The following is a 12,196-nucleotide window of genomic DNA, read 5'->3' on the forward strand; positions in this document are numbered from 1 at the left end:
TCTTCCACCATTATTAAAGCCTTGTTGAGGCTTTTGATCCTTCCATGAGAAATTTGGATGATTTCTCCATGTTGAGTTATAGGTGTTTCCATAAGGTTCACCTAAGTAATTTACCTCTGCTATTGCAGGGTTCTCAGGATCATAAGCTTCTTCTTCAGAAGAAGCCTCTTGAGTACTGTTGGATGCAGCTTGCATTCCATGCAGACTCTGAGAGATCATATTGACTTGCTGAGTCAATATTTTATTCTGAGCCAATATGGCATTCAGAGTATCAACTTCAAGAACTCCCTTCTTCATAGGCGTCCCATTACTCACAGGATTCCTTTCAGAAGTGTACATGAACTGGTTATTAGCAACCATGTCAATGAGTTCTTGAGCTTCTGCAGGCGTTTTCTTTAGGTGAATGGATCCACCTGCAGAAGTGTCCAGTGACATCTTTGATAGCTCAGATAAACCATCATAGAATATATCCAGGATGGTCCATTCTGAAAGCATGTCAGAAGGACACTTTTTGGTCAACTGTTTGTATCTTTCCCAAGCTTCATAGAGAGATTCACCTTCTTTCTGTCTGAAGGTTTGAACATCAGCTCTAAGCTTGCTCAGCTTTTGAGGAGGAAAGTACTTGGCTAAGAAAGCCGTGACCAGCTTATCCCAAGAGTTCAGGCTGTCTTTGGGTTGAGAATCCAACCATAATCTAGCTCTGTCTCGTACAGCAAAAGGGAAAAGCATGAGCCTGTAGACTTCAGGATCTACTCCATTAGTCTTAACAGTATCACATATCTGCAAGAATTCAGTTAAGAACTGAAAAGGATCTTCAGATGGAAGTCCATGAAACTTGCAGTTCTGCTGCATCAGAGAAACTAATTGAGGTTTCAGCTCAAAGTTGTTTGCTCCAATGGCAGGAATGGAGATGCTTCTTCCATATAAATTGGAATTAGGTGTAGTGAAGTCACCAAGCATCTTCCTTATATTATTATTATTTTCGGCTGCCATCTCCTTTTCCTGTTTCGAAAATTTCTGAAAGGTTATCTCTGGATTGTTGTATTTTAGCTTCTCTTAATTTTTTCTTCAGAGTCCTTTCAGGTTCTTGATCTGCTTCCACAAGAATGTTCTTATCCTTGCTCCTGCTCATATGACAAAGAAGAAGGCACAGAAAAATAATAATAATAATAGAGATCCTTTATACCACAGTATAGGGATCCCTTTGTGAGTGGAAGAAAAGAGGGGGAGACAAAGAATGTGATGTAAAGGAAGAAACACAACTGTACGGATGGAAGAGATGTGAGATGAGATGTTAGGATATGAATGAATGAATAGAATAGGATGGGGGAGGGATAATTTTCGAAAATTATTTTGAAAAAGAGTTAGTGATTTTTGAAAAATGGTTTTTGAAAAATGTTAGAAATTTTCGAAAAATTTTTAAAATTTAAAAATAAAAATAATTAGTTAATAAAAAGGAAATTTTTGAAAAAGAGGGGAGATATTTTCGAAAATTAGAGAGAGAGAGAGTTAGTTAGGTAGTTTTGAAAAAGTTAAGAAACAAACAAAAAGTTAGTTAGTTAGTTGAAACAAATTTTGAAAAGATAGGAAGTTAGGAGGTTAGGAAAGATATTTTGAAAAGATATTTTTGAAAAAGATAAGATGAGAAGATATTTTTGAAAAGATATGATAGAAATTAGTTTTTGAAAAAGATTTGATTTTTAAAATCTCAATTAATGACTTGATTCATAAGAAATCATAAGACATGATTCTAGAACTTAAAGTTTGAATCTTTCTTAACAAGCAAGTAACAAACTTCAAATTTTTGAATCAAAACATTAATTGATTATGTTATTTTCGAAAATTTGGTATAAAAATAAGAAAAAGATTTTTGAAAAATATTTTTGGAATTTTCGAAAATAACTAAGAATTTTGAAAAAGATTTTATTTTTGAAAAAGATTTTGAAAAAGATAAGATTTTCAAATTGAAAATTTGATTTGACTCATGAGAAACAATTTGATTTTAAAAATTTTTGAAAAAGTCAATCCAAATTTTCGAATTTGATGAGAGAAAAAGGGAAAGATATTTTTTTGATTTTTGAATTTTTATGATGAGAGAGAAAAACACAAAAAAATGCAATGCATGAAATTTTTAGATCAAAACATGTGATGCATGCAAGAATGCTATGAATGTCAAGATGAACACCAAGAACACTTTGAATGTCATGATGAACATCAAGAACATATTTTTGAAAAATTTTTAATGCAAAGAAAACATGCAAGACACCAAACTTAGAATTCTTTAATGCTTAGACACTAAGAATTCAAGAATGCATATGATAAACATGAAAAGACACAAAACAAAAAATCATCAAGATCATACAAGAAGATTTACCAAGAACAACTTGAAGATCATGAAGAACACTATGAATGCATGATATTTTCGAAAAATGCAAGATGCACATGCAATCGACACCAAACTTATGATATGACTCAAGACTCAAACAAGAAACAGAAAATATTTTTGATTTTTATGATTTTCTAATTTTTTTTTGGATTTTTTTCGAAAATTTATTGAAAAGGGAAAATAAGGATTCCAAAAATTTTTAATATGAATTCCAGGAATCTTGCCATGTTAGTCTAAAGCTTCAGTCCAGGAATTAGACATGGCTCACTAGCCAGCCAAGCTTTCAAAGAAAGCTCCAGTCCAAAACACTAGACATGGCCAATGGCCAGCCAAGCTTCAGCAGGTGATCATGGATCAGCAGCAGGTGGATGAGCAACAACTAAGTTGCTCTTAATAACAAATTGCAAGCCTCAGTCCAAATGAATTTAGACATGGCTTTACAGCCAGCCAGGCTTCACATGCTTCATGAAACACTAGAATTCATTCTTAAAAATTTTGAATAAATTTTTTTTGAAAATATTTTTATTTTTTTCGAAAACAAAGGAAGAATTTTTGAAAGATTTTTGAAAAATTTTTTGAAAACAAGACAAAAAGAAAATTACCTAATCTGAGCAACAAGATGAACCGTCAGTTGTCCAAACTCGAACAATCCCCGGCAACGGCGCCAAAAACTTGGTGCACGAAATTGTGATCTCCAGGCTCGAACAAATCCTGGTAATGGCTCCAAAGCTTGGTGCTCTGATCTTAATTCATAATTGTCACAACTTCGATACAACTAACCAGCAAGTGCACTGGGTCGTCCAAGTAATACCTTACGTGAGTAAGGGTCGAATCCCACGGAGATTGTTGGTATGAAGCAAGCTATGGTCACCTTGCAAATCTCAGTTAGGCAGATATAAATTGATAATGGTGTTTTTGAATTTAATATAATAAAATAGGGATAGAGATACTTATGTAATTCATTGGTAGGAATTTCAGATAAGCGAATGGAGATGCTTTTTGTTCCTCTGAACCTCTGCTTTCCTGCTATCTTCATCCAATCAGTTTTACTCCTTTCCATGGCTGGCTGTATGCAAGGGCATCACCGTTGTCAGTGGCTACATCCCCTCCTCTCAGTGAATAATATGCTCACGCACCCTGTCACGGCACGGCTATTCATCTGTCGGTTCTCGATCATGCTGGAATAGGATTCACCCTCCTTTTGCGTCTGTCACTAACGCCCAACAATCGCGAGTTTGAAGCTCGTCACAGTCATTCAATCATTGAATCCTACTCAGAATACCACAGACAAGGTTTAGACCTTCCGGATTCTCTTGAATGCCGCCATCATTCTAGCTTATGCCACGAAGATTCTGGTTAGGAGATCTAAGAAATACTCATTCTAGCTTAATTCATGTAGAACAGAAGTGTTTGTCAGCCACGCGTTCATAAGGGAGAAGGATGATGAGCGTCACACATAATCATCACCTTCATCACATTCTTGGGTGCGAATGGATATCTTAGAAGAGAAATATGAAGAATTGAATAGAAAACAGTAGTACTTTGCATTAATCTTTGAGGAACAGCAGAGCTCCACACCTTAATCTATGGAGTGTAGAAACTCTACCGTATGAAAATACATAAGTGAAGGTCCAGGCATGGCCGAGATGGCCAGCCCCCAAAACGTGATCAAAGGATCATAAGGTAATCCAAAGATGGTCAAAAAGACATCTAATACAATAGTAAGAGGTCCTATTTATAATAAACTAGTCACTAGGGTTTACATGAGTGAGTAATTGATGCATAAATCCACTTCCTGGGCCCACTTGGTGTGTGTTTGGGCTGAGCTTAAGTGTAGCACGTGCAGAGGCCATTTGTGGAGTTGAACGCCAGTTTCTGTGCCAGTTTGGGCGTTCAACTCTGGTTTTGGATCCTTTTCTGGCGCTGGACGCCAGATTTGGGTAGAAGGCTGGCGTTGAACGCCAGTTTACGTCATCAATGCTTGGCCAAAGTATGGACTATTATATATTGCTGGAAAGCCCTGGATGTCTACTTTCCAACGCAATTGGAAGTGCGCCATTTCGAGTTCTGTAGCTCCATAAAATTCACTTTGAGTGCAGGGAGGTCAGAATCCAACAGCATCAGCAGTCCTTTTTCAACCTCTGAATCTGATTTCTGCTCAAGTCCCTCAATTTCAGCCAGAAAATACCTGAAATCACAGAAAAACACACAAACTCATAGTAAAGTCCAGAAATGTGAATTTAACATAAAAACTAATGAAAACATCCCTAAAAGTAACTAGATCCTACTAAAAACATACTAAAAACAATGCCAAAAAGCGTATAAATTATCCGCTCATCAGTCATCCTGTAAATCTTAGTCAGGCACATTCAAATGGTTATGAGGTTTTGATAATTGAAAGATAAATAAAACGTAAATTAAAATAAGATACTTATGTAATTCATTGGTGGGAATATCAGATAAGCGTTTGGAGATGCTTTGTTGCTTCAGAACCTCTACTTTCCTATTGTCTTCATCCAATCATGCGTGCTCCCGTCCATGGCAAGCTGTATGATCCTCTCTGTGAAAATGGTCCAAGTACGGTTTCTGCACAGCTAATCAACTGTTAGATTTCTCGTCTCGGATGAAAAATACTAGGTACAGCTACTGCACGGCTAATCATCTGTCGGTTCTCACTTGTGTCGGAATAGGATCTCTCTATCCTTTTGTACACTGTCACTGCGCCCAACATTCACGAGTTTGAAGCTCGTCACAGTTATCCCTTCCCAGATCCTACTCGGAATACCATAGACAAGGTTTAGACTTTTCGGATCTCAAGAATGCTGCCAATTGGTTCTAGCCTCTACCACGAAAGTTCTAATCTCACGAACTCGGTCCGTGAATCAGAGACCCAAGAGGCTATACTCCGGCTGTCGTCCAATGACTTTGTTGAACATCATGTAGACCGCTTGTGGTTGTCAGGCACGCGGATCTTGGCTAAGCGAGTAACGAAGATAGTGGGTGATTGTCACGGGTCACCCCTTCATTCTGACTTAACTGAATTAAGTACGAGAGTATATCTTGGAGAAGAAGTAGGCGTGAATTGAAAGAGAAACAATAGTACTTACATTAATTCATGAAGAACAGTAGAGCTCCGCAACATAATCTATGAGGTGTAGAAACTCCACTATTGGAAAATACATAAGAGAAAAAGGTCTAGGCATAGCCGAATGGCCAGCGTCTCCAAATGTTCTCAAAGTCCAAAAGATCTGATAAAAGATGCGAATACAATAGTAAAAAGTGCTATTTATACTAAACTAGTTACTAGGGATTATAGAAAATAGGGTAAATACCCTTTCCGGCCCCTGAGCATTTTAAATTGGGACATGTCGCACCTTTATCATCCAGAAACCTCAACCAGGTCCTCAACCATCAACATTAGTGGACGTATCGACTCCTGTGACCAGTTGCCAACAGGTTGCCTGGATGACGTCTCAGGTGGAGACTGAGTTGTCAAATGTAGGTGCCACGTGTCACTAGAAGTTGTTGCAGAGACTAAAAACCCCCTCCCTGCCCAAACTATTCTCAGCCCCACCAGCAACACCCTCCACTCACCACCCCTCCCCAGCACTCCTCCGCCACATCCTTTCCCTTCCCAAACTATTTGCATCAGGGCTCACTCCTTCTCCGATCATGGAATCAAACATATCCACCACATCCTTTCCCTTCCCATGCATGGCCAACCCACCAATCATGGCATTCCACGCCACTACATTTCTCCTTGGCATGTTCCTGAACACAACCAAGGCAGCGCCAATCCTCCCACACTTTGCATACATATCAACCAACCCAGTCCCCACCATGACACCCATATCCCACCCAATTTCCTTCACAGCATACCCATGAACCCACCTCCCCAAGCTCACATCCCCAGACCGCGAACAAGCCGAAAGAATCGAACAAAGGCTCACATCATTCAACACAAACCCACACCCAAAAATCATTTCCCTCAAAAGCTCAAAAGCCTCCCTAGTCATCCCATTCTCAACATACCCCACAATCATCACAGTCCAAGCAACCTCATTCCTCTCTGGCATTTCATCGAACACCTTCCGCCCATTCTCCAAACCCTCCCCTTTCACCACACCTTCCAAGACCACAGTCCAAGACACCACAGTCTTCAACCCCATATCCTCAAAAACTCTTCTAACCCCACCCACAAGCCCACACTTCACATAAACATCCATCAAAGCATTGCAGACTCTAACATACCCAGAAACCCCAAGCTTCACCACAAGTGCATGAAGCTGCGAGCCCATTTTGACACAGCCGAGATGGGAGCACTTAGTGAGAATGCAGAGTACGGAGACGGGGTCAAGGAGGAGGAGGAGGGAGCGCATTTCGGAGAAAAGGCAAAGGGCATGGTTGGGGTTAGTGTCAGAGATGAGGGCAGTGTAATTGTGGAGGAGTGCTGGGGAGGGGTGGTGAGTGGAGGGTGTTACCGGTGGGGATGAGAACAGTTTGGGCAGGGAGGGGGTTTTTAGTCCCTGTAATAACTTCTAGTGACACGTGGCACCTGCATTTGACAACTCAGCCTCCACCTGACACGTCATCCAGGCAACCTGTTGGCAACCGGTCACAGGGGTCGATACGTCCACTAATGTTGATGGTTGAGGACCTGGTTGAGGTTTCTGGATGATAAAGGTGCGACACGTCCCAATTTAAAATGCTCAGGGGCCGGAAAGGGTATTTACCCCAGAAAATAAGTAACTAAGTGTAGATAGTTCAGAAATTCACTTCTAGGGCCCACTTGGTGTGTGTTTGGGCTGATCATTGAGCTTTACATGTGCATAGGCCTTTCCTAGAGTTAAACGCCAGCTTGGATGCCAGTTTGGGCATTTAACTCCAGTTCTAGTGCCAGTTTTGGCATTTTACGCCAGGAAAGGGTCTCTGGTTGGCATTTAAATGCCAGTTTGGGCCATCAAATCTCAGGCAAAGTATGGACTATTATAAATTGCTGGAAAGCCCAAGATGTCTACTTTCTAATGCAATTAAGAGCTTTCCAATTGGGCTTCTGTAGCTCCAGAAAATCTATTTCGAGTGTAGGAGGTTCAGAATCCAACAACATCTGCAGTCCTTTCTCAGCCTCTGAATCAGACTTTTGCTCAGGTCCTTCAATTTCAGCCAGAAAATACCTGAAATTACAAAAAAACACACAAACTCATAGTAAAGTCTAGAAATGTTATTTTTGCATAAAAACTAATAAAAATATAATAAAAAGCAACTAAAACATACAAAAAACTATGTAAAAATAATGCCAAAAAGGGTATAAATTATCCGCTCATCACAAGACCAAACTTAAATTGTTGCTTGTCCCCAAGCAAGTAAAAACAAAATAGGATAAAAAGGAAGAGAAAATACAATAAATTTCAAAAATATCAATGAAGATTTGTTTTAATTAGATGAGCGGGACTAGTAGCTTTTTGCTTCTGAATAGTTTTGGCATCTCACTTTATCCTTTGAAGTTCAAAATGATTGGTATCTGATGAGCGGATAATTTATACCCTTTTTGGCATTATTTTTACATAATTTTTAGTATGATTTAGTCACTTTTTATTATATTTTTATTAGTTTTTATTCAAAAATCATATTTCTGAACTTTACTATGAGTTTGTGTGTTTTTCTGTGATTTCAGGTATTTTCTGGTTGAAATTGAGAGACCTGAGCAAAAATCTGATTCAGAGGCTAAAAAAGGACTGCAGATGCTATTGGATTCTGACCCTCCTGCACTCCAAGTGGATTTTCTGGAGCTTCAGAAGCCCAATTGATGCGCTCTCAATTGCGTTGGAAAGTAGATATCCTGCGCTTTTCAGCAATATATAATAGTCCATACTTTTCCCGAGATTTGATGGCCCAAACTGGCGCTCAAAGTCAGCCAAAAATATCTTGGCGTAAAACGCCCAAACTAGCACCATAATTGGAGTTAAACGCCCAAACTGGCACCCAAGCTGGCGTTTAACTCCAGGAACAGCCTATGCACATGTAAAGCTCAATGATCAGCCCAAGCACACACCAAGTGGGCCCCCGAAGTGGATTTCTGCACTATCTGCACTTAGTTACTCATTTTCTGTAAACCCTAGTTACTAGTTTAGTATAAAAACTACTTTTAGAGAATTATTTTACATCTTTTTTAGCTTTTATCTTTTGATCAGTTTTAGATCATTTTGTACACGTTTGGAGGCTGGCCTCATGGCCATGCCTAGACCTTTTACTTATGTATTTTCTACGGTGGAGTTTCTACACCCTATAGATTAAGGTGTGGAGCTCTGCTGTTCTTCACGAATTAATGCAATTACTACTGTTTTCTATTCAATTCATGCCTACTTCTTCTCCAAGATATACTCTCTTACTTAATTCAGTTAAGTCAGAATGAAGGGGTGACTCGTGACAATCACCCAATCTTCGTTACTCGCTTAGCCAAGATTGCGTGCCTATCAACCACAAAGCGGTCTACATGATGTTCAACGTAGTCATTGGACAACAGCTGGAGTATATTCTCTTGGATATCTAATACACGGACCGAGTCCGTGAGATTAGTATCTTCGTGGTATAGGCTAGAATTATTGGCAGCCATTCCTGGGATCCGAAAAGTCTAAACCTTGTCTGTGATATTTCGAGTAGGATCTGGGAAGGGATGACTGTAAAGATCTTCAAACTTGCGAAGTTGGGCGCAGTGACAGTGTGCAAAAGGACAATGGTCCTATTCCGACGCTAGCGGGAACCGACAGATGATTAACCGTGCGGTGACAGCGGATATGGATTTGTTTTCATCCGAGAGGATCATACAGCTTGCCATGGAAGGAAGTAATGCATGGTTGGAAGAAGGCAATAGGAAAGCAGAGGTTCTGAAGCAACAAAGCATCTCCAGATGCTTATCTGAAATTCCCACCAATGAATTACATAAGTAACTTTATCTTATTTTATATTTTATTTATATTTTAATTATCAAAACCTCATAACCATTTGAATCCGCCTGACTGAGATTTACAAGGATGACCATAGCTTGCTTTAAGCTGACAATCTCCGTGGGATCGACCCTTACTCATGTAAGGTATTACTTGGACGACCCAGTGCACTTGCTGGTAAGTTACACGGAGTTGTGAAGAAAAAGTGTGAGATCACGATTCCGCGTACCAAGTTTTTGGCGCTGTTGCCGGGATTGATCGAGTTTGGACAACTGACAGTTTATTTTGTTGCTCAGATTAGGTAATTTTATTTTATGTTTAAGCATTTTATTTTTAACTTTATTTTCGAAAAAAAATAATTAAAAAAAATTATTAAAAATATACAATATGTTATTTTGTTCTTCAGAATCTTTAAGAATGAATTCTAGAGTTTTATCATGATCTGTTGAAGCTTGGCTGGCAATTTAGCCATGTCTAAATTTTTGGACCGAATCTTTAGACTAACATTGCATGATTCGTGGAATTCCTATTAAAAATTTTGAATTTATTTATTTTTTCTTTTTCCAAATAATTTTCAAAAAAATACAAAAAAAATAATAAAACCGTAAAAACTAAAAATTTTATGTTTCTTGTTTGAGTCTAGTGTCAAATTTTAAGTTTGGTGTCAATTGCATATTTTTAATTTATCTTAAAAAATTTCGAAAATCCATGCATGTGTTCTTCATTGATCTTCAATTTGTCCTTAATGATTTTCTTTGTTTGATCTTTAAATTTTCTTGTTTTGTGTCTTTTCTTGTTTTTCATATGCATTCTAGAATTATTAGTGTCTATAGTTTAAAAATTTTTAACTTTGGTGTCTTGCATGTTTTTCTTTTCTTAAAAATTTTCAAAATATGTTCTTGATGTTCATCATGATCTTTAAAGTGTTCTTGGTGTTCATCTTGACATTCAAAGTGTTCTTGCATGCATTTTTGTTTTAATCTTAATTTCTTGTGTTTTGCATCAATTTTATGTTTTTCTTTCTCCTCATTAAAACTTCAAAAAAAATAAAAAATAATATCTTTCCATTATTTTACCAATAAATTTCAAAATTTTGAATTGATTTAGTAAAAAATTTTTAAAATTTTAGTTGTTTCTTGTTAATCAAGTCATATTTCAATTTAAAAATTTTCTATCTTTTCAAATCTTTTTCAAAAATCAAATCTTTTTCAAGTCTTATTTTTATTTCATATTTTCGAAAATTAATGCTAACAATTAATGTTTAGATTAAAAAATTTTCAAGTTGTTACTTGCCTATTAAGAAAGGATCAATCTTTAAATTCTAGAATCATATCTTTTAGTTTCTTGTTAGTCAAGTAATCAACTTTAATTTCAAAAATTAAATCTTTTTAATTTCCTTTTCAAATCTTTTCAAAAAAAATTTCAATCATATCTTTTTCAAAATTTAATTTCAAAATCTTTTTCTAACTACTTATCTTTTCAAAATTGATTTTCAAATCTTTTTCAATTAACTACTTGACTTTTTGTTTGATTTTAAAAGTTTTCTATTTCAATCATATCTTTTTCAAAACCACCTAACTACTTTTCTCACTCCAATTTTCGAAAATCACTAACCACTTTTTTAAAAATCTTTTTAATTAATTAATTTATTTAGTTCTCAAATATTATTTTATCTCTTCTCTTAAATTTCGAATACTAACCAATAATTAAAATAAAAACAAAAATAGTTTCCTTTTATTTTAATTTAAAAATCGAATTCTCTCTCTCTCATTTCTTTCTATTTATTTATTTATTTACTAACACTTCTCTTTTTCTTATAATTCGAACCCTCTCTCCCTCTCTGTGTTCGAATTCTTCATCTTCTCTCTTCTTCATTCTACTCTTCTATTCTTCTACTCACATAAAGGAATCTCTATACTGTGACATAGAGGATTCTTATTCTTTTCTGTTTTCTTCTTTTTCATATGAGCAGGAGCAAGGATAAGAACATTCTTGTTGAAGCTGATCCGGAACCTGAAAGGACTCTAAAGAGAAAGCTAAGAGAAGCTAAAGCACAACACTCTGGAGAGGACCTGACAGAATTTTTCGAAAAAGAATAAGAGATGGCCGAACCCAATAACAATGGTGGAGATGCAAGGAAGATGCTTGGTGACTTTATTGCACCCTCTTCTGACTTCTGTGGAAGGAGCATCTCAATTCCTGCAATTGGAGCAAATAACTTTGAGCTTAATCCTCAATTAGTTTCTCTGATGCAGCAGAATTGCAAGTTTCATGGACTTCCATTGGAAGATCCTCATCAGTTCTTAGCTGAATTCTTACAAATCTGTGACACTGTTAAGACCAATGGGGTCAATCCTGAGGTCTACAGACTTATGCTTTTTCCTTTTGTTGTAAGAGACAGAGCTAGGACATGGTTGGACTCACAACCTAAAGATATCCTGAACTCTTGGGAAAAGCTGGTCAATACTTTCTTGGCCAAATTCTTTGCACCTCAAAAATTGAGCAAGCTTAGAGTGGAAGTCCAAACCTTCAGACAGAAGGAAGGTGAATCCCTCTATGAAACTTGGAAAAGATACAAGAAATTGATCAGAAGGTGTCCTTTTGACATGTTTTCAGAATGGAGCATCATATGTATACTCTATGATGGTCTGTCTGAATTGTCCAAGATATCATTGGAAAACTCTACTAGAGGATCTCTTCATCTGAAGAAGACTCCTGCAGAAGCCCAGGAACTCATTGAAATGATTGCAAATAACCAGTTCATGTACTCTTCTGAAGGGAATCCTGTGAAAATGGGACAACTCAGAAGAAAGGAGTTCTTGAGATTGATACTCTGAATGCAATATTGGCTCAGAACAAAATATTA

At 37.2% G+C, this 12,196-nt stretch overlaps 1 non-coding gene and 1 pseudogene across 1 annotated transcript; one reads left to right on the forward strand and one right to left on the reverse strand.

The window, feature by feature from the left end:
- Positions 1–489: 489 nt before the first annotated feature.
- Positions 490–597, forward strand: LOC148577905 (small nucleolar RNA R71). The gene has a single exon (XR_015904181.1). It is a non-coding gene; the product is annotated as a small nucleolar RNA R71 (small nucleolar RNA).
- Positions 598–5,976: 5,379 nt separating this feature from the next.
- LOC148577906 (pentatricopeptide repeat-containing protein At5g15340, mitochondrial pseudogene) lies at positions 5,977–6,684 on the reverse strand (annotated as a pseudogene).
- Positions 6,685–12,196: the final 5,512 nt, after the last annotated feature.

Source organism: Arachis ipaensis, chromosome B1 (assembly GCF_059453495.1).
Source record: "Arachis ipaensis isolate K30076 ecotype BB chromosome B1, ASM5945349v1, whole genome shotgun sequence".
Lineage (NCBI taxonomy): Eukaryota > Viridiplantae > Streptophyta > Magnoliopsida > Fabales > Fabaceae > Arachis > Arachis ipaensis.